The sequence below is a fragment of the Portunus trituberculatus genome, chromosome 4 (genome assembly GCF_017591435.1).
Source record: "Portunus trituberculatus isolate SZX2019 chromosome 4, ASM1759143v1, whole genome shotgun sequence".
Taxonomy (NCBI): domain Eukaryota; kingdom Metazoa; phylum Arthropoda; class Malacostraca; order Decapoda; family Portunidae; genus Portunus; species Portunus trituberculatus.
The window spans coordinates 8,219,917-8,240,748 of record NC_059258.1 but is presented as its reverse complement, the minus strand read 5'-3'; the positions used below and the strand labels follow the sequence as shown (position 1 = coordinate 8,240,748).

The window sequence follows — 20,832 nt, the reverse complement described above, 5'->3', positions numbered from 1 at the left end:
GACATCTCGAAACGGAACAGGTGCAGGAGATGGAGCGCGACTTGCTGCCTCTTTAGCGAGGCGATCTGCGTGTTCATTCCCTGGAACACCAACGTGACCAGGGACCCAACAGAACCCAACACGATATCCTCGTTGTGTAAGAAGATATAGCCACTCTAAGGCTGATAAAACCAAAGGGTTAAAGGATATAGTGCAAGAGAGAGAAGTAAGAACGAAACCGGGAGAGTAAAAATTATTTGTAAAGCTAAGACTATGGCAGACAGCTCCGCAGTAAAGACGGATGCCACTGAAGGAAGGCTGCCAGACCGATAAAAAGAGGGGAAAACTACACTAAACCCAACGCCTGCGTCGGATTTGGAACCATCAGTAAAAACAGGGATATCATCAGAATGCATAAAAAATGTTCTAAAAACCGTGTGTGGGACAGAGCTGGCAGAAAATCCTTCTTGCCATCCATGGCAGGAGGGCATAATGAGATAACAGGAAGCTGCCAATAACCAACTCGTGGAGACGGAAAGAGTACACAGGAGTGGGGTCGATAGATAACTCTGCCATGAGATTTGCAACACGTAGGCCAAAAGGTTTAGGAGACTCGGTCGAGTGACATACGCCTGCGAACGCGAGTCCCGCAACATTGACAGACAAGGGACAGAATCAGGAAGACGGTGGGTGCGAAACCAACACCGGAGCATCGAAGACTGGCGCCGGAGGTCGAGCGGCCAGAAACCAGCATCCACTAGAAGGCTAGGTATTGGAGATGTCCGAAATGCACCCGTAGCCAAGCGGACCCCAGCATGATGCACGGGGTCAAGCGAGCGTAGTCGTGCATCCGTTGCGGATGAGTAGATCTCACAGCCGTATTCCAGCTTGGGAAGTATGAGTGTACGGTGAAGAAGCAGCAACGTGTCCCTGTCCGCACCCCAAGAGGTGTGACTTAAAACCCGAAGAAGGGATAGTGCCTGCCGACAAGACGCCTTAAGAGAACGGAAATGGGGAACCCAGGTGAGACGGTTGTCAAACAAAGGCCAAGATATCGAGTCGCCTCCACGCATGAGAGGCGTCTATTGGCGAGGTATAAATCCGGGTCTGGATGGACACCACGGTTGCGACAAAATGCATGGCTACGGTCTTCGAGGTGGAGAATCGAAAACCATTCATGTTGGCCCAACTGAACACCCTATTGATCGCCAGTTGGAGCTTGCGATCAATCAGTGACATCCTAGCAGCAGCAAAAGAGATGCACAAGTCGTCCACATATAAAGAGCTGTGAATGCCATCCGGTAGAGTATCTATAACACCATTTATTGCAACTGCGAATAGCGTAACACTAAGAATACTTCCCTGTGGGACACCGTCATTTAAAGCAGCAGCATCGGAGAGAACACTCCCCACTCGAACCCGTAAAAGACGTCTGGATAAAAACTGCTGGATAAAAATAGGAAGGTGGCCACGAAGGCCAAAATTAAACAAAGACTGTAAAATGCCATGACACCAAGCCGTGTCGTAGGCCTTCTCCAGGTCAAAAAGACTGTTACTTGATGGTGGTGATTAGCGAAGGCCTCACAAATGGAAGACTCTAGGGATAAAAGAGCATCAGTAGTAGACCTCATCTTTCGGAAGCCGTACTGTACCGATGACAAGTACTTCCCCTCTCCAAATACCACATGAGTCTTACATTTACCATCTTTTCTAACACTTTACAAATACAGGACGTCAAAGATATAGGACGGTAGTTCGTAGCCTGGAGATTATCTTTCCCAGGCTTCGGAAATGGGAGAACCACTGCCACAGCCCAAGAAGATGGAAAGTCACCGGTATGCCAAATCATATTATAAAGATTTAATAAAAGTTAAAAGCAGTGTCAGACATGTGGCGCAAGAAGGCATAAGGAATATCATCTGGCCCAGGAGAAGAGTCATGACACTGGGACAAAGCAGTCCGCAACTCGGAAGCAGAGAAAGGGACATTATAAGACTCCTCCAGCGGAAGAAAAGTTTATGCCGAGAGATTCCATTCTCTGGCGGTGACGTGCGCCCATGCCTGCAGGATGCCTCTGGGAAACACTGGCAAAGTGCTCCGCGAAGAGGTCGGCGACAGTCCTAGGGTCTGCCACCGTTCGCCCAGCAGACAACAAAACTGGTGGGGGAGCAGAATACTTCCCAGCAATTCGGCGGACTTTGTTGAAGACATCCGTAAGAGGGTGCGGACGTTTATGGAAGAGACATAGGCTTTCCAAGAGGCTCTTTGTGCCTCTTTCAAAACGCGGCGGGCCCGAGCTCGGCAGCGCCGAAAAGCTTCCAGGCACTGCGGGTCCCCACGATGTCGCCGGAGACGAGAGAAAGCTGCCCGTTTCTCTTTCACCGCTTCAGTGCATGCTGCGTTCCACCAAGGAACAGGACGCTTAGTAAAGCGACCTGACGTCCTAGGGATTGTCTGAAGCGCTAAAGAAATAAAAATCGGTAAAATAATCAACAGCCTCAGCACAAGTAGAAAAGTCAGCCAGCGGACGGATAAAAGAGCTAAGGTCTGTGAATCGAGGCCAATCTGCCTTGTCTAAAACCCAGCGTGGGGCCGGGACTGTGGCTCAGAGTTCACAGATTGCAATAAAATCGGAAAGTGGTCACTACCGTGTAAATCCGGTAGGACCCGCCAATTAAATAAAATCAAGGAAAGAATTAGATGTACAAAGAGAAAGATCGATAGCTGTAAAAGTCCCAGTAGGACTGTGGAAATGTGTAACATCCCCAGAATTTAAAACCTCCAATCCCTCATCCTCAATAAAAGAACCGATTAAAACCCCACGAGGATTACTAGCACCTTCATCCCACAATGGGTGACGGCCGTTAAAATCTCCCAAGAAAAGGCGGAGTCAGCTGACGCACCAAGCCGTCAAGCTCACCCCTGGAGACAGGAAGCCGAGGAGGGAGATATAAACTGCAAATGGTGTACAGTCGTCCCATAAAGACCTTAACAGCAACCACCTGAAGGGGAGAGTTAAGTTGTAACGGGATAACAGGTATATCCTGACGGACTAGAATAGCTGTGCCACCGTGGTGGCCCTGGTCAGGGAAAGGAGTGCTAAAAAAGGCACGATAGCCAGGAGGACTAGAATAAGTACTATCACCTAGCATAGTCTCTTGTAGAGCTACACAGGCTGGAGAGAACTCCGACAGCAAAGCTCGGAGTTCCCCCCACGAGGCGCGAAGGCCTCTATAGTTCCACTGTAGAAGCTTGAAGATGTGGACGGGCGAGCCTTTTGAACGGGCTGCCCGTGACTCGCCTGACTAGAAATAATCAAACGACGAGAAGACACCGGGAGTTGAGATGTGCCGGGTCGTTGGACCTCAGCCTTTCGGCTTATCGGTGAGTGATGCGAACCATCATCACTTTTACCGGTCCTCGGAGGACGAGGATCAGGCTGGACTGCACTTTTTGATACAGCGGGTCCACGAGGGACGGCTGTGACAATATCATCGGACGTCTCCATGCTCAGACCGTCCTCATCACAAGAAGCCCGATCTGAGACGGAGGGCGTCACAGAAGGCTGGACAGAAACTACTGGAGCTACCCTAGCAGAGCGGTCCCTGGAGGACTCACGATTATGTGCACCGGGAGAAAACTTAGACTGCTTAGGCTGAGCTAAATCTAACGACTCCGCAGAGCCGCGGTGCCGTTTGGTTAGACCCTTCAAAGGCTTAGGCGATACAGGTGGCAAATGGACATCCACTACATGGGTGACTTTGGTCAAGTCCGTATTATTCTCGTCACTTCTAAGAGATGACTCAACCGAGTCATCGGACAAAAGGGCAAACCTATTGGCCAGATGAACAGGACCACCCGCCCCAACAGAGCGAGAGGTAGCAGGAGTTGTCTTTCGGACCGGCAGACTCAGCTGAAGAGCGAGCGGCCAATGAAGCATAGGATGTCGCACCAGTACCATCCTTCTGGCGGTACAGGAGTTCACGGCGGGCGCTACCGAGGCTGATAAACTGACTGTTGGCAAGCTGTAGAATGTCCTGCTCCAGGCGATACCTGGGGCATTGCCTGGAACGTACCTGGTGAGCATCACGGCAATGAAACAATAAGCTGCACCATTGCAATGCTCCTCTGAATGCGAGTCTAGTGCAGAGCAATTACCACATCGAGAAGCTTCCTTACACGAGCTTTTGCCGTGACCGTACCCATAGCATGAGAAACACTGAAGAGGGCGAGAAACAAAACGCCTCACCCTAAGATTGATAGGACCGATATTAACACGGTCAGGAAGGGTGGACCCAAAAAGGTGAGAAGGACCATGTTGGAGGAGTTCCTCATCTTAGTCACCTTTTGGACTGAGCTAGGACACATTGCTAGTATTTCCTCCTCAGGAAATTCATAGAGATCCTGACTGTACACACAACCTTTACTGTAATTAAAGGTGGGATGAGCCTTAACAGTCTCAAACATGCTGTCAGAAGGGCATGGGAGATGTTGCAACATCCTTGCCTGCGTGATATCTTTTGCTCGCACAGCACCCCTTCCCATATTTCTTGAGGTTTCCCTCAGGAATCGTGCCGATCTCTTTGGACAGGTACCGGGAGGCATGGATGAAATTCCCGCGCCCATTTCTGTAGTACGCCACAAACCAACGTGGAGGCGGGATCTGGCGGACTTCAGGAATGCTTCATGTTCTAAAGCGTGACAGAAACGTTACATAGCAGCGGTTAGACGGAAAATCCTTATCGTAAACAAGCCGAATACGGATAACCGTGCCATACACCTTGAGAAGGGAGTGCAAGGCGTGATAAGAAAAAGATGGATTAACATTTACCATCAAAAGGGAGTCACATGCAGCAGAAATGCGTCCCTCAGAAGAACTCCCAGAACAGGAGACTGCTGTGGGAGGCCCTTGTGGAGGGGAATCCTCCTTCCCACTCAGACCTGAAGATGACGTCTCGTGGGCCAGGTCAGCCACCTCACGAGAACCTGAAGATTTTTTGTGTTTTCCCATAAAAAAACAGTAACACAAAAATTGGCTCCAGGGGCAAGGAAACCACCTACTGGGACTACAATGGGAGGAGCGCTGGCTGCCGTGGACGGGTACCTCGTCCCCATGCGGACCAGTCGTTTTAAAAAAAGGCCCCACATGATACGAATGTTTGTCCACGACAGAGCTGAGACCCCCCTCCCAAAGCATCCCAGCCTGGACACCCAACCATCCAGCACAGGACGGCCCCTATTGGGCGATCCCCCCAGCGGGTGGCTCCGCTGGTCCACTGGCAGCCTACGTAGGAACCATTTAGTCTGGCCCCTCACTGGCGACCGTACTAGCATGGATAGCCCTCTCCCCCGCGAAAGGACAAAGCAGGGGCCTAAGCCCCATCTAGCCTAGCTTGCCAGGTCTCAGGGGCACGCAAGCGCCCCCACCACGACAAGGCGGTTCCCATCTGGGGGGGTGGAAGGAGAAGAAAGACGAGCAAGCTTAAGGGTACTTGACCTCTGCCTCTCACTCTCACCTCATCCCAAACTCCGCGTTGTTTTGTTCTGGGTGGTAAAATTATATATATTGACACACCAATGGGCATGTCATGTATGCAGGGGATCCTGGAGTACATTAGTAAGGATATGTAGTGGTCACGGCAGAAAGAGACCTTAAGATTCTTTTTTTTAAGGATCCACCACAAAAATCCTTATATTCTGCACTTTCATATGATTATTAAATGTATTGTTATTTTTAGAGTGGTGGAAGCGATTAGTGACACCTACCCCGCCCCAGTACAGTGGTGGCAGCTGTGGGATGATACCCACGTGATCTGGAGAGCGCTACGCAGTAGATGGCCACTACTTCGTGGTAATTTCGGATTTATTAGCTTGGTCCTCTCCCACAGTTAATATTTTGCTTTCTTACAGGGTAGTTAATGTTATATTGTCTTTAGTGTCTTGAGGAGTATCAAGTGTTTTTGGGAGTTTTGTTTAATTACTTTAAATACCAGTGATTGTTTTTTAATGTATAAAGTGGCCATTAGCATGGCAGAGGGGTCGCGCAGGGTCTCCCCTGCAGGCACGGACCCCAGGCCAAGTGAGTGACCTGGTAAAATGACAAAAATGTGGGAGTCAGGAAGAGTAAAAGACCAAGTAACAGTGGCGGGGAGGTCTATTGGAGCATTGTTGCTCTACAAGGCTGAAGCTTGACTGACCCCATGCTGGAGGTGGTCTCACAATTTGACTCGGCTGAACCCGTAACTGAAACAGCAATCCTTTATGAACACAGTGAGTAATAATACAGTAAACCTTACAATTATAACATTCCTCACCTTTTACAGCCGTGATTATGAAGCAATACCAAAACTTCTATATAACCAAACCAAAAGGTAACAAACATAAGTAACATACATAAGGACTAAGTTATCTGCAGACAATCTGGTTCCTTGCGTATCCTCTCCGAGCAGCGTCTGCTTGTGGCTCCTCCACCTGAGGCGGCTCCCGTACCGGCGACTGCAGCTCCGACTCTGGAGTCAGTGTATTTTTCCGCTCCTGAGCCGAATCAGGGACGTCACTAGAATGGCCCTGTGACTGCTCTGAATTGCCTGCTGCTTTCAGAGGTGGCATCAAGCTCGAGCGAAGCGAACCTTAATTCGTGTCTCCCATTGTGGTATCCTAGATGTCCAAGGGGAGAGGTAGAGTGTCCTCAACAATATTGTCCTTCTCCAGGCTTTTGTCCTTACATAGTCGAGATGACGTCGAATAATTCGACCATCTAACAGTTCCACCTTGAAAGATACTGGTCTAGTTTTTTGTACAATTACTCTTGGTAACCATTTTTCACCTAAAGAAAAATTAACAATATAAACGGCATCCCCTACCAGGGCCGCGTTCCTTGATCATGACAATATTTATGTATTTCCTGCTTTCGCTGAACTCTATCCTCGATACCTGAATACAATAAGTCCAAAGAATTTCTTAATTTCCTTGCTACTGAAAGTTCAGCAGGGAACACTCCTGTTGTAGTCTCTGGTGTGACCTGGTACCGTAAAAGAAAATGACTTATTTTAGACTTTAGGGAGCCTCCTGTCATTTTCCAAGGGAATTTAAAAAGATTTGCACAGCCCATTCTGCCAAACCGTTGGAAGCTGGATAATACAGAGAAGTCTTAATGTGTGAACAATACTGTTTTGTCTAAAAAATGCCTCAAACTCTGACCTGCAGAAATTGGTGCCATTATCTGTTACTGCTGTCTGAGGTAATCCTGAGAACGCGAAGGTGACTTGTAACTTCTCAATAGTAGAAGACGAAGTGGCTGAATGTAGAGAATGAACGTGGATCCACTTGGAATGCGTATCAACGATGAGGAGGAACATCTTACCCTTAAAAGGCCTTGCATAATCGAGATGAAACCTCGACCAGAGTTTCTGCGTCCATTCCCAAGGATGCAGAGGGAAGTCAAGAGGAAGATTTCTCAGCTATTGGCACTGCGAACACTGTTACACAGTTGATTCAGTATCTTTATCTATATTGGGCCAACACACGTAACTTCGTGCAATTCTTTTCATGCGAGAGGATCCTAGGATGAATTTCATGTAGTTCCGCTAAAACTTCCTTGCTGCTGTAAGCACTACCACTCTTGATCCTCACAAAATGATTCCATCTTGAATACTTGACTCTTGTTTCCTTCTAGAATAAGATTTCTGTGCTTCCTTTAATACTCTGTCAAGGCAACCGTAAAGGATGCTACCTCTGACTGTCGAGAGCGTGGGTTCTCTGTGCATCCAGTGCTTCAAATCCCTTGCTGTGACAGGTGCCGCATCTAGTCGCTCCAACAGACACACCACATCCCCATCCACAGGCGTAACATTCGGACATTCTGGAAGAGGAAGGCGGCTCAAAGTATTCGTGTGTTCAATGTCCTTTCCTTGTTTGTGAGTGATGGTATACTCATACGCAGATAGTGTTCAGGCCCAGCGCTGGATTCGACTGGAAGCCATTGCAGGAACTGGCTTATTTCCATTAAACAAGCTTTCAGTGGATGATGGTCTGATATTATCAAGAAATGGCATCCATACAAGTAGTTATAAAATTTTTTAACTCCAAACACTATGGCCAAACGTTATTTCTCTACCTGAGCATACTTCCATTCAGCTGCCCTCAAGGTTCGGGATACAAAAGAAATTGGTTTCTCCTCGCCTAACTCCATGTGGTGTGCCAAAATAGCTCCCAAACTGTGTGCTGACGCGTCACAGGTGTGCAGGAGGGGTTTAGTGACATCATAGTTGTTTAGTCTGGAGAAGTGCCTACTCGTCTTCTGGTTCCTATTGCCACTTGACGTCCTGCTGTAACAGTCTGTATAATATTGTGGAAAGCTTAGGAACATATCTGCCATAATAATTTACAAACCCTAGATATGCCTTCAACTCAGTGATATTCCTTGGTGTGGGCGCCTTTATGATAGCTCGAACCTTCTCCTCAGAAGGGTGCAGTCCCTTTGGATTAATTTTATGGCCAATATAGGTGACCTCGGGTGCTTAGAAAACACATTTCTTAAATTTCAACCTCACCTCTGCCACATCCATACGTTTCAAGACTTCTGTTAGGTTATTTGAAGTTTCTGGTTCAGATTTTCCAGTCACTAGTATGTCATCCAAATAAATTACCACGTGAGGAGCAGATTTTCCTTCACTCTCTGGAAAATTCCAGGCGCAAAAGGAACCCCATAAGATAGACGATTTCTTAGATTTCTCTTCTAGTCGCAGGTGTGAATAAACATGTGAGAAATCTATTTTTAAAAGTCTTCCCTCCGGCCAACTTGGCAAGTAAATCTTCAATTTTAGGGATAGGGTAACTGTCCACTCTACACACGCTGTTCAAAGTCATTTATCTTCCGTAACTATCGGGACTATAGGTGCTGCCCACTCTGAGAACTGCACGAGCTCAATTACCCCATCCTTAACTAGTCGTTCCAGCTCTTGCTCGACTTGGTTCCTTAAGGCATATGGCAACGAGCGAGCCTTGAAAAACTTGTGTTGGGCATCTTTATGTACACGAATGGCAGCCTTGGTGTTTCGGATTTTACCCATCTCATCTTTGAAAACCTTACTGAAACGGCGAATAACACCGTCACAATCTGAGCCACAACAAGAAATTGCACCCCAGTCCAACTTGATTTGCATTAGCCAATTTCTCCCCATTAAGTTTGGCCCGTCTCCGGTGCGCAATACGGCATTGGAAAGCTTAAGCACTTAACATAACATAACATAAATAATAGGATAACAAAGGGTCACCAGGGCCCATCTAGGTTATCTTGTATCAGTCGCACAGCGATCTCGTCATCAGTACTTAAAGATACACTTACAAGTACACAATACATTATATACTAATTTTAAATATTTGGCCCATTAACAGGGCAAAGTCCTGCAGCGAATGCCTCTACAATCTGTGATCCCCATACATGGGTATCATGTCTTGTTTAACTATAGTAAATTTCTTATAAAAACTGTCATGCAGCGCTATGCATACTTATAAATCTAATAAATTTAAGTGCTTATCTAATCTGTTTTTAAACATTGTGAAACTAGTGCTATTTACAAGCCTCTCTGGCAATGCATTCCAGAAGTCTACCACCCTATGACTAAAGAAATATGTTCTTATATCTAACCTGCAGCCTTGCTTTCTAATCTTCCTGCCATGATTTCTAGTCCTACTTCCCTTCTCTAAGGTAAAGAAATATCTCGCATCTATGAAGTTTGTATCTGAGAACATTTTAAATAACTTTACCATATCCCCTCTTATACATCTCCTCTCAAATGAAAACATGTTTAATTCCTTTAATCTATCTCTATACTCCAGGCGCTTTAATGCTGGTATCATCCTAGTTGCTCTTCTCTGAACTGCTTCTAACATGTTGATATCCTGCCTATAATGGGGTGACCAGGCCTGTATGCAATACTCTAAATGGGGCCTAACATAGGAATTATATAAGCTACGCACCACTTCCTTACTTTTATAACTAACATTTCTATTTATAAAACCCAGGATCCTATTTGCCCTATTTCTTGCTTCTAAACATTGCTTTGAAAATTTCATAGTCCTGTCTATCACTACTCCTAAATCCTTTCCTTCCTCTACTGCCTCTAGCCAACATCCCTCCATCTCATAGTTAAAGTTTGTGTTGTCTTTACCTAAATGCATAACCTGACACTTTTCAGAATTAAACTCCATCTGCCACCTGTCTGCCCATGCTATCAGCCTGTCCAGGTCTCGTTGTATTCTGTAATTGTCCTTTTCACCCTGTACTGCACATGCTATCTTAGTATCATCTGCAAACTTTGATACTTTGCTACTAATTCCTATATCTAAATCGTTAATGTACACCAAGAAAAGAAGAGGTCCTAGCACTGATCCTTGGGGTACCCACTAACCACTTCCTTCCACTCAGACATTGCCCCATTTAATACTACTCTCTGTTTCCTATCAGAAAGCCATTCACTAATCCAATCAACTAACCTACCCCTATCCCATGTAGTCTCAATTTGTACACTAGCCTCCTATGCGGTACCTTATCAAACGCCTTGCTAAAATCTAGATATATAACATCTATGCTATTTCCATCATCTAACTCCTTGGTAATATATTCTAAGATATCGAGCAAATTTGTAAGACAGGACCTCCCTGATCTAAAGCCATGTTGGGTATCTCTAATTAATCTATTCTCATTTAAATGCTCCCAAATACTACCCTTAATGATTTTCTCTAGTATCTTACATACTATACTAGTTAAACTGATCGGTCTATAATTATTTGCATCATCCTTCCTACCTTTTTTAAATATTGGAGTAACATTAGCTAACTTCCAGTCCTGAGGTATCTCAGCAAACCTAAGTGATCTTTCAAAGATTAACTTAAGTGCTTCAGAAATACTGTCTACACCCTCCCTAAGTACTCTGGCATGTAGCTCATCAGGACCACTAGCTTTCCTATCGTCTAGTTCAAGAATAAATTTCCTAATAATTCCCGGTTTTATATCAATATTTTCTAAAGCTCTTAAACTACTCGTCGCACTGTTTGTAACAGGATTTCCTATTCTTTCCTAGTAAATACTGAAGAAAATTGTTCATTCAATAATTCTACTATGTCTTCATTTTGATCCACTACTACACCATCTTTTCTGAGTGGTCCAATCCTATCCTTATTTCTTTTATCACTGACCTTGTAATAACTATATAATTTTTGGGATCTTTACTCCCAGCTCTAGCTAGTTTTATCTCTGCCTGCCTTTTACTTTTTTTTATAACCTTACTCAAATCATCCCTGACCTGTCTGTACCTAATCAAATCTACATCTTCCCCACTTTTCTGCAACTCTCTATATGCCCTCTTCTTCTCTCTGATCTGGCTACCTATCTCATGAGTCCACCATAATGGCTTCCTGTTTCTCTGCCTTATATCTTTGTAAGGGATACACTGCATCACTATACCCTTTACTATAACCTTAAAATATCCCACATCTTCTGTGCAGTTTTATTTCCAAAACTATCTTCCCAGTTTACCTCTCCTAATAACTGACGTAACCTACCATAATTGCCTTTCTGATAGTTTGGGACTCTGGTCTTATTCACTATATTATCCCTACTGGAATTAATGATAAATCTAATTATATGATGGTCACTATTTGCTAAAGTCTCTCCTACCTCAACTTCCTTTAAACAATGCTCAATATTTGTTAGTACTATGTCTAAAACCTTCCTCCCCTAGTAGGTTTATCTACCATCTGCACTAAATAGTTATCCTGAAAACTTTCCATAAACTTATTTTCACTAGCATCTCCTACCATCCTCTCCCAGTTTACTGACTTAAGATTAAAATCCCTAAGATAATTGTCTGACTAGTACACCCCTATTTATCTCATCTACCATAAGGTTGTCTACATCTGCTGACTGGTTAGGTGGTCTATAAAAGCTCCTACTCTAATAACCTTACTTTTGTTTACTCTAACATCCAGCCATAAGGACTCTACTCTGTTATCTACCTTAATACCATTAACCTGACTGGAAATGAAGGATTTTTTACATAAATAACTACTCCTCCACCTATCCTACCAATTCTCTGGTGTAAATACATAATGTATCCATCTACTTCATATTCTTTCCTATTTTCCTAAACTTTTCCTCATTTACCCATGCCTCTGTGACACATACAACATCTAAGTCCTCCTCAACTATATAACTAGATAACTCGTCCTTCTTGTTCCTAAGACTCCTGGCATTTACATAAAAACATTTAAGTCCTGCTACCTTCCTAGATGCTGTCTCCTTATTTGGAATCCTAATCTTATTCTCTCCTATTTGCACCTGGAAATCTTTCCTAATCTTTTCACTATCTCTGTTTATCCTATCTAATTTATGTCTAACATCTTTCTTCTGGAATGCATTTGCTACCTCACCCCCTACACTCCATCCCAACTCCCCCCTCCAGACATCCACTCAGCACATCCACACCCTTCCTACTCAGATGCACACCATCCCTAGCATACAAATCCCTTCGCCCATAGAACCTATCCCATACATCCACAAAGCTGACACCCACATCCTTACACATCCCTTTTACCCGATCATTCACACCAATGGCTCTAGACAACCATTCCCTGCTAACATACACACGAGGCAAGATTCCTGACACTACACACCTCCTACCACTCTCCCTTATCTTGCCTAACATTTCCCGAAATCTTGCCACTAACTCCTCCGACCCACCTGCTCTGACATCGTTCCCACCTACGTGCAAAACTACTACACCCTCCTCTCCATCCCCCAACCCTCTTCTGCACCTCCTCACTCACTGCCTTCACACCTGCACCAGGCATACACACGTTCGTCCTCCTATCCCTGTCTTTCCCACAGAAAGTGCTATCTAAATACCTAACCTGAGAGTCACCCACCACACACACCTGAGGTGTGCTAGGCACAACCCCCTCCTCCTCTCCTCTACCCCTTCTTTCTCCTTTCACTCACCACAACCACTTCATTCACTCCACTCTCACTCTCCCCTCCCCTCCAACAAACCGAACCTATTTTCACACTCAACAGGTTTAGTCCTATCCTCCCTAACTGCCTCCGCTTTCCTTCCCTCGCAACCTGCCATCTCTGCCCATCCTGACTACTATCTTTCCCAGTCTGGCTCGCCTGCTCCCTCTTCCCCACTCTGCTCTTCCCGACAGAGGGCCAAGCCACCCTGTCGCCCTCAGAAGGTCCAACCTTCGGCCTAACACTGATCTCCTGCCTAATTTTTTCCACTGCCTCCCCAAGCCTCTTAACCTCCTCCTTCAACTCAAAGATGAGAACTTCGTTCGCACTTTTCCCCTCACTTAGCTTTCTCATTTCCTCTCGCAATTCTCGGTGCTCAAGAGAAAGAACTAAATTCTCGCTCTTGAGCCTACACACCATACACTCAGAAAAGTCAACGACCTTCCACACATCTCACACACAACAAACTCACCCAATCCCACCTCAACACTCTCTTTCACGCACTCAATCACACTTCCGGTCCCTAGTTTTTCCGGCCCTGGTCACTCCGGCCTCCCCGCGTCCGACCCAAGTCACTCCGGCCCCTGATGGTCGGGGCGCTGATGGTCGGGCGCGCGTGTATGAACCCATCAAGGGTTGGGTATATCAAGTGTATATATATATATATATATATATATATATATATATATATATATATATATATATATATATATATATATATATATATATATATATATATATATATATAGAGAGAGAGAGAGAGAGAGGTTACTCTAAATGTGAACTAAAGCAGTGCTTCATACACATTCGAAACCCACTTTCTCCATAAACATAAAGGCGCTTGAATCTCGAAACGCCCCCCTGATGGTCGCGGCGCGCGTGTATGAACCCATCAAGTGGGTATATAGGCCTCGAAACGCAATTAAAATTGTCCGAAGAAACATGAAGCAAAGCCACTTTGGAGTACAAAGCTGCAAAGAATATGAGTGTCACCATGGCTTCCTTTCCGTGTGCTGCTTGTTCTGCAGAAGTACGACCACGGCAGCAGGCATTGCAGTGTGATGGATGTGACCTGTGGCAACATCGAACTTGTTCCTCTGGTGTTTCTCAGCAGGATTACCGCCGTATGGTACGCAGGGAACTTGAAAAACAGTGGTACTGCGTCAAGTGCTCACTGCCGGAAATCACAGGTTAGAAATGTGTGTGTTTGTGTGTACAGTTGCGAGCAAAGGACTCGAGGGCACGTAGTCCACCAACATACTGGTGCAGGAGCCAGGTGGAAGGGGATGTGTACAATAGTATAACCTTCACTCTATCCTCTAAATGTGTGTGTGTGTGTGTGTGTGTGTGTGTGTGTGTTTTGGAGGTTAGATAATCATACATATAATAAAAGTGACATTAAGGACGATTATGATAGAGAGTGAGAATAAGAAATAATCATAATAAAAACTATAATAATTTCAATAGTAATGATTGTAACAATAATAGTTGACGATAATAATAATAATAATAATAATAATAATAATAATAATTAATAATATTAATTGTTAGTTTTCTCATAATCGTCCTTAATGTTGCAATTATTATATGTATAATTATCTGGAAAAGCTAATTATCTAACCTCCAAAACTCACACACACACGTACCCTCCCTCTCTTCCTACCCCCTATCGATAATTCCTCCATTCCTCCTCCTCCCTCCCTCCTCGTCTATCTGTTCCCTTACCTTCTCTCTCTCTCTCTCTCTCTCTCTCTCTCTCTCTCTCTCTCTCTCTCTCTCTCTCTAATGATTACCTTAGCCTACCACTAGTTATATAAAATACAGACAGAGACAGACGAACAGGACGTAGAGAGAGAGAGAGAGAGAGAGAGAGAGAGAGAGAGAGAGAGAGAGAGAGAGAGAGAGAGAGAGAGAGAGAGAGAGAGAGAGAGAGAGAGAATGGAAGTGGGGAGGAGATTACGAACAGGAATCGACGTCATTTGCTCGCAACTATAGTCACTCTTAAAAAAAAAAGAGACCACCACATCAGCAGGCAATAGTACTCATGGCTGTGATTTATTTCATTGCTGATCCAGATGTGCCTGTACCTGTGGCCGAGAGCACCCCAGTTGACACTGCCTTATTGTCGTACGATGCTGCTATGATGACTGATGCCGCTGAGGTTACGCCTGTGCTTGACATAAGCACACGACCACCAATGCCAGCTCCATGTGAAGAAGACATCATACCTGATGACACATTAGAAGGGGTGCCTGGCGTGGGCGAAGAACTTGAAATCTCCTACAAACTCATCGAGGGCGCAACGAGAGACGGAAAGACTCTTATGGTAGATTCCTTAGGGTATACTTATAACAGAAAGGCATTGGGGAAGAGGAAAATACAGCTTGATAGCAAAAGCACATGGCGTTGTAGTGTTAGAAATAAGAATTTAACCTGCCCAACAACTGTCTCCCAAAACGGTTCTCAATTTATTCGCGGATCCCGTCCTCACGTGCACCAAGCCCAACCTGATGCAGCTCTTAAAATTGCAGTCACGGCTACTGCCAAGTCTCTAGCCAGAGAGAAAGGGAATTTATTCAAACCTGCCGCCAGTATAGTTGATTGTGCCTTAACCCAAACAGAAGGCAGTGACACTGCTCCTATAAATCCAGAGTACATAGCCCGAAATGTGAACCAAACTCTTTAGATTTTGAACTTGCAGATGATTATATCCCAAAACATTTTCTTCAGGCAGACATTGTGTTGGATAACGCGCGGCACTTGGTATTTGCTACAACAGAGCAGTTGTCATTGCTAAAGAAGGCCAGAACATGGTATATGGATGCAACATTTCGTGTCGTACGGAAACCATTTCAGCAGCTTTTTGGCATCCATGCTTTTGTGAAAGGGCAGGAGGGTAATATAAAACAAGTACCACTGGCATTTACACTCATGTCACGAAAGCGAAAGAAAGATTACAATGTAAAGAATTCTCAACACTATCATGGGACTATTTCCAGAGTGTAAAGTAGAGAAATTTGTTATGGATTTTGAAATTGCCTTGTGGTCAGCAGTTAGAACTCTGTTCCCGGTAGCCAAATTGCAAGGATGTGCGTTCCACTGGAACCAAGCAATCTGGAGACAGGTACAGTCACTAGGGCTTGCAGTGCCTTATGTCAAGCACCGTTCCACACAAGATTATATACGGCAATTAATGGCCCTTCCCTTTCTCCCAAAGGAACATATTGAACAGACGTTTCGTCATTTAGAATCACGTGCGCCAGCTGGGCCAGTCAAAGACTTGGTAAGGTACATAGAAGAAACCTGGATAGATGGACTGTGGTCGCCAAGTGAATGGAGTGTTTTTGGCGAGAGCATACGCACTAATAATGACGTGGAAGGGTATAACAGAACATTAAATGGTAGTGCAGGAAATGCACATATTCCTCTCTAAGTACTTATACCCTTGCTGTACAAAGAAGCCAACAACGTACATATCCAGGTGCGGCTAGTCAAGGACGGGAAGCTGTCACGTTATCAGCGACGGAAATACCGCTCTATGCAAGGTCGCATCTTCAATTTATGGAAAAAGTACGAGCAACATAAAATAACAACTGATCAGTTATTGAAAGCTTGCTCCAGATTGAGTGGACCAACTATTTAATTTCTCAAGTTACAGCTGAGACTGTTTTATCTGTATTTCAAACACTTCATAATTATCATTTTTTTGCATAGTTTGCTCCAGACTGAGTGGACCAACCACTTAACTTTTTGATATGAGTTTTACCTATATTTTAAACACTTTACATTTTCATTATTATTATTATTTCTATAATGCTGCTCCAGACTGAGTGGACCAACCACTTGACTTTTTGTATGAATGTTTCCTTTTCTTTTATTTTGACTTTTATCTGTATTTTAAACACTTTTTTTTACATTATCATTATTATTGTTATTCTCAATATATATTTATTTCCATATTAGATTTTATCATGTGATTTTGTTGTTGACTAAAAACAGTACTATATAGTGAGAACCAATTTTTATTTTCGTGTTGCTATCTTGCGCCAAATATATACAATGAATTATGTCTGCTTTATTTGTATTTTCAGCATTTATAATAGTGTTCTCTTTGATGATTTAACTGTGGATGATGATTTTCGTAATGCTCCTATTAATCCGTTTTAAATTTGTGTTGGCAAAAGTTAAAAATAAACAATGTTACAACAGAGAAGAATGCTACTTTCTACCAATGTTGTTGATTCATTATCATAGTCTCTTATGTAAATGTAAAGTACGAGTAAAAAAGAGGAGGCCGGAGTGACCAGGGTGGGAGGCCGGAATAACTAGGGTAGGAGGCCGAAGTGACCAGGGTTGGGGGCCGGAGTGACAGAGGGTCGGAGAAACTAGGGGCCGGGGTGACTTGAAAGCCGCCCGTAACCGAAACAGCAACCCCTTAAGAACACAGTGACTGATACAGTAAACCTCACAATTATAACAGGTTAGAATGTCTTTTGTTTATTTATCGAACTCTTTTTTATTTCATTGTATCTTAGGCCTTGATGATAAATTGTGGTTGCAACTTCTGACATGGATTTATTAAAAGACATTTGTGGATTTCCCAGAAGGAAGCAATAGGAGGAATCATGGGTGAAGAAGTAGCTAGGGGCGCAGTAAAACCGGAAAATCCAGTAGATTGTTCCAGGGAAGGTAAAATGGAGTCGTTAGAACGAGAGGTTCATGTGTTACGGCATTGTGTTGAGGACTTAATCTTTGAAATGCGCCGCAAACAACACTAACCAGCTGTTGAAAAACCTGTTAAATGTTTTTTTAAATTTTTGCGATATCCCAATCACGGAGTTAATCAGTTAAGATGAGTAGAAGGCGCGGGACGACTCACCGTGTTTCTTTCTCTGATTGAAAATTGTTCATTAGATGCTATGGAGAGACAAAAATGAGTTCAGGTGCGTGTTGATGTACCTTTGTCCCTTTTTATTCAAAACATCCTGAGTAAAGTATATATGTCATGACCGAATTTAAAGAACGGTTGACCGCGGAACTCACAGATCAAAGCGAAGAATGCATCTGTGACTCGATAAATGTTTTAAAATACTAGTATGATGAAACTAAAAAGTAAATTTGTTTTATTAGGGATACAGACAAAATCAGAAGTGCCTTACCTTGACAAACTTATTAAAAGCAGATTAATGAAACACATGCCAAAAGCAATGTTAAATGTTGTATAATGTGGTCAGAATCAGGTTCTTACTCGCTACCCTGGGAGCGTTTGCCTTCGTTTGCAATGCAAGCAAGGCGTTTGACTGGTGATCCTATCGAAACTCCTAAAATCTTGTGCTGCGACGCTGTGCGCGGAGGGAGGCAAGAAATTTTCCTTTCGTGAATTCTAACATATATTGATAAAAGTGATATGAATGCAAAATAACGTTTCTTTATTAATTTGAAATTTAGCTATTTGCAAATTATTATTTAATGGAATGAAGTAAAATCATTAAAATAAATTAAGGAAATTTATATACCCTAATACTCACTTTGCAAAAAAAAAAAAAAAAAAAAAAATCTGTTGCAATATGGTAATAGACTCATTAGTTACGCTATCATTAGTTGCATTACAGTAAACGGATCACTCACCTTCCAGTTACCATTGTTGAAGGCCTGCCACTGGGGAAGAGCATTGATATAATAATAAGTCGCGTCTTGTTCTGCTGTTGTGACGAAATCGGCGTCAGGGGAAAGGTGCCCTTTGGCGAAATAGTGTTTAGATGTATCAAACAACGTGTTAGCAAGAGTCTGCGAAAGAAAATATTATATAAATATTTCAAACAGTAAAAGATCATCATTTTCTTGGCATTTTAATTCAGTGTGATTAATTCATAAAACCGCAACTACTGTGGACGTACGAATGATGGAGTCACTGATGAAACAAATATAGTACATGTAAGTAGATCAAATGTAAGGTGAAAAATATGTAATAAATAGAGACATGAGATGTAAATTATTTTAGGGAAACATTCGATTTAAAAAATCAAATTTTCTTTGTGCTGCAAAAGCATTAAATTAAAGTTTGACTCCTTTAATATGATATATCTATGCAAGATAAACATGCCAGTCGCATCACCAACAAAAAACTGAATCGAAAAAAGATATGACAAACTAAATATGCAAGTCAACAATATTAAATTAATTAGAACCCGTTGAGACATCGGAAATACCAGGGACAGTCTCTAGAATCCAGATGAAAAGAATGCCCAAGTCTATAGTTAACTCTATTCTGATCAATATAAAAAGCGGCTGCAATGTAAAACGGGACACCATAACTTCCACGTAAATTACATAACAATATCTCTTGCTGAAAGTAAAGACGGGTTCACACGTGTCAATATGGGGCTTGAAATGCTGCTACGCGGAACACTTTCACTAATAGCGGTTTGGAAGTATAAGCTGGTTGACCTACATTTCTTATGAGTGTTAATCTTAACAAAAGACTATACACAACTGCCATCAAATTAAATCATCACAAGTATTCAATCATCACCAAAAACAGAGAGGAAAACATTCATCGGAGAGTGGCAGTGATCTCATCAAAAGTAGTTCTACGTTGGGTGTTTTTGTTCTATTACAAATTTTTCGGGCCCCAGATATGCAATTTGTCCTTCACTAGCTTCATCATCTTTCTCTCAGCCTTTGGACACCAACATGTTCAAACCTTGCGTGACGTCACAATGAAAGCACAGCCCCTTACGGCTTGACAAGACCAACATTTCGGTCTTGTTTTTGCGGCTGGTTTCTTCACCTACCAGGCACCGAAATACAGCCGAAAGCTCTAGAGCAGTGGTTCCCAAACTTTTTTTCTGTCATTTCCCCCTGCACCCAGTTCAACCATCCAAATTTCCCCCTTTCATGTGTATGAGAGAAAGAGCAGTTAAAACACGGTGAGACTATTTACTAATTTATTGTTCAAATGTACAAATATACTGATAAACTTATAGTTACAGAGTAAAGTGGATAGAGAGCAGTTAGTAACAACTAAGCATACCCATAGAGAGCGGTTAGTAACAAATAAAAGGACTTTTGTTTGCTCTTCTATTTCAGAGTTAAATTAGTGAGAAGGGTGATGCTTCTTGTGCACCAGTGTATCAATATCAGGGTTAGTTTTGGCAAACGCGCAACGTATGTCACATTCCACCTCCAGTCGATTTCGTGTTTTGGGCTTGATTGTGAGTAAAGTAGAAAATCCTGACTCACAAAGGTTGGTTGTGGAAAATAGAATGAGGATTTTCAATGCGTTGTTGCACAGTTGTGGGTATGCTCCATTCATATTAACCCAGAATTCTTCAAGATCTTGTGCTCGAAACTCATCCTTGGCAGAAGAGTCATGTTTAAGCTCCAAGAACTCATTTTGCATGTCCTCAGGGACATCATCCACCTGACATATAAATGGGTTCCTCGTCAGCCTCACTGAAATGTCTTCAGTCTATCAGGGAAATACCGCTTGAACTCGTCCCCCAAATGATCAAGGTAAGTGATGACTTCCTTCTTCAATGGGTCCTTGATGTCTTTCCCACCAAGTATGTCACTCAAACGCTCAAAGAATGCTGTATTTCCTTTTTTCATTTGTTTTTCCCAAAGTTTAGCCATAAAAGCATTGATGGTGTCCGTGTGCACAATCACGTTGCTCCTTTGTCCCTGTAATTTTTTTATTTAGTTCATTAAGTTTCAAAAATATCAGCAAGATAAGCCATTTGTGCTACAAACCCTTCATTTTTGAAGGCAGACAGCAGGTCCACCTTGTTGCTGTAACTCAAAAACAACTTTATTTCTTCCCGCAGTTCAAAGACCCGCGC

The 20,832-nt window shown here is 43.3% G+C and overlaps 1 protein-coding gene across 3 annotated transcripts in view; it reads left to right on the top strand.

Moving 5' to 3' along the window:
* LOC123510818 overlaps nt 1-20,832 on the top strand; it is a 227,456-nt gene that overhangs the window by 147,108 nt on the left and 59,516 nt on the right. The window lies entirely within an intron of this gene.